The sequence below is a fragment of the Grammomys surdaster genome, unplaced genomic scaffold (assembly GCF_004785775.1).
Source record: "Grammomys surdaster isolate TR1022 unplaced genomic scaffold, NIH_TR_1.0 221, whole genome shotgun sequence".
In the NCBI taxonomy this organism is placed as follows: domain Eukaryota; kingdom Metazoa; phylum Chordata; class Mammalia; order Rodentia; family Muridae; genus Grammomys; species Grammomys surdaster.
In genome coordinates, this window is record NW_021604666.1 from 76,537 (window position 1) to 79,736 (window position 3,200).

Below are 3,200 nucleotides of genomic sequence, written 5' to 3' on the forward strand. Positions count from 1 at the left end.
CCACACCAATCACAACAGCCAACATGTGGAGATTACCCCAGTGTTTGAACCAAGAAGACTGCCAGGAGCCTCTCTGCCTGGAGTGGGTTGAACTGAGACACAGAGAAGGACTCTGGAGTGTCTTTAAAAACTGATGGTCTCCATTCTGTCTCTGCAGAAATTGTGCAGCTCTAACTTAAAGCCTGACAGTTGAAGTTGCAAAAAGAAAAGGAGACACTTTGAAAAGTGAATTTAGTGTATTGCTAAGTTGTAAAAAGTTTCCTTAGAAAGCTCTCTAAGAAAAAGGGAAAAAGCAGAATGATCAGAGAAGTGGGATAAGGGGTGCTAAGAAGAGATGAGATGAGGGGAATAATGCTTTCCTGTCTTTGTTCTCAGCTCTTATACATCTTTCAGAATACATGATCACATGGTAAAATGTTCATCACAGGTTTACATATAAATTCAGATCATAAATCGAGTACGAAGTTTACAACTGAATGTTGGCATGCATATCCATTAGAAGTTATTATCTGGATAAACATTTATCACCTGTCACAGGTTCATGGAGAGTTAAAAACCGTAACTAAGTTATTAGTAAAGTTTTATATAGATAAACCCAGTCAATATTTTATCTTCTGCCATAGCACCTATGGCAAATCATTAATTGCCTTTTAATGACCTTTGGTTAACAGTTTTACAACCTCTTGGAATGTGCCCTGAGTAGTAGAATGCCTGCTTACTATCAGAAATGACATTAAAGACTGACAGTGTTCTCATTGCAGTTTTGACTATCAGAAAGGACTTAATAGCAGTGTTATTAAAAGAGTTTAATAATTACTATAAATTTAGTAATTCTGATAGACTCATCATTAAGGATAAAGAAATCATCTATTTTTTTATATAGCATCACTACAAGACTGTGCATCTTTGTTGTTCTGCAGAGATGTGCTCAAAAGGATGGACTAATACCTAGTGATTGTTATATATGGTTAATAATAACAGGAAAAGCATATTAATAGCAGAAATCTTTCCTAAAATGATTTTTTATGGGTCTTGACTATGGGAGCAAATCTGTTGTGGATTATTTATTAAGCTAAGGCAGACTCATCTCAGGAAGATCACCTGCTAGTTATTGGCTTGTTGGCTCCTGACAGATGAAAAAGTGAAATATGTAATCAAGGGTACATTATTTAGTCTTAAAAAGAAAGAAGTTCTGTCATATTATACATGAAAGAGCCTGAGAAAATGCTAAGTTGAAGAAGCTAGGCATGGATGCTAGTGATTCTATTTACATGAGGTGCCTAAAATATTCATGCAGACTCATAGAAATAGAAAATAAATGGAACTGTGGTTACTATAGGCTGGCAGAAGCTGAGGATCTATTGTTCAATTTCTACTGTCACAATTAGGAAAGCTGGCTCTGCCTAGGAGCTGTGTCCCAGCTTAGTGTTCAAATGTAGTCATAGCATGCTGTGTTCTATATTGTTCTGTTTTATGTTGCTAAAACAATGTAACACAGGCTGTTTAGTTACAAAGAAAATTGGAAAAGGAAAGGTAGAAATCTAGAAAGAGTCTCATATATGTATTACCTAAATAAAAGGAAATAGTGAAGATGTTTAAAGTTTGGATATACAAACAGCACAGTGTCAGCCCTGGCAAGGATTCTCCAGCTATGCTGCCTCTTGGTGGAGAAGAGCATTTGTAATAGAGTTCACATTGCAAGACAAAACCGTCAGAGAAGGGGCAGTGATGGCATCCCACTAGACATTACCTCTTACAGGCTTGAGCATCTCTTGTCATCATCACACTGGTGTCCAGTCATACGAAAGCCGGTGATTTACGTCATGGCTCAACCACAACTTGCACTTAAACCTGTGTTAAGAGAGTAGATCCTGTGCTAAGTGTAGCCATCACAGAAATAAACAATAAAAACAGAAAAGGGAAACTTCTATGATATGTATCTATTGCTTTGACATGGGGGTTTGTGGATAAGATTTATTATGTTGTGAACATTCAATATGTATACAGTTTTGCATTTCAAATATGCTTCACTAAAATTAGCTAATAATAATGCAGAGTGGCTAATGATTCTTAAGCTACCCAAGCACATGGTGTGGTTCTTGTTGAAACCATATTTTCTTTAGGAATTCTGGAATTTGCATACACTCCAAGAACTATGTTTCTGCATGACTGGTTCCAGTGTAAACTACACACTGAGTTCACAACAAGCTTTTCTCATAGGAAATATTATAGATGTATTGATGCTGGGGGAGAAATACTGTGCTAATGTAGCTCTCTAGAAGGCCTTGGATGTTTACACCAGACTATATCTGAACTTTATCCATTTGTCTTTACTCTGGTGTAATACTAATTCATATTTCATAATCCCATCATTTATAGAATTGTATCAACTCTATGGTATGTCCTAGGTAAGGGAACTGATAGGTGGTCTCAGACCTTACCTAAATCTCTTTCCATCCTTAGACACATTTTCTTACTGTGTCTGACATAACTTATTATTAGAGTACTTTCCTCTAAATGTTACTGCTATGTAGTTTCAGCTCCACTCACTCTACCTGTTGGTCTTATGACACTGTTCAGTTCTTGCTCTGTCGGTGAGAGATCTTATATCAAATTCCCCAAACTGTCATTTTTCTTTAGCTACCTCTTCAGAGTCCTATATTTTTAATTATATATTTAATTTTTTGAGATTGTATATCCCCCCTTCATTTTCCTTCTTAATTTTACTCATTAAGAGATATAACAATCTAACACACTGTTTTCCATTCTATCTTTTATGTCTTCCTTCACAGGAGTTTCCCAGCTCATCACTTTTTACCTTCTATGTCCTAAAGATAGCTCAAAATATTTCTTTAGCTCAGTATCTTCTCTCTAACACGTGAGCACAATGTGTTTCAGGCATAACCATGGCCTTAGCATATGTGTGCCTTTCCATTTCTGTTCTCCACATACAAACTTGCTGAGAACACAATTCAGCCTACAGCAACTAAGTTTCTATGTTGAAGCCCTGGCTTCTACATGACCAGATGTGGAAAAGAGCTTTAAGGTGGTAATGAAAGCTAAGTATAATTACAAAGAAGGCATTCACATAAGACACTCTCCTAAAAACAAGAATAGAAGATTCACTCACTTTGCCACCCTCCAACTCATCATTCTCTCTCTCTCTCTCTCTCTCTCTCTCTCTCTCTCTCTCTCTCTCT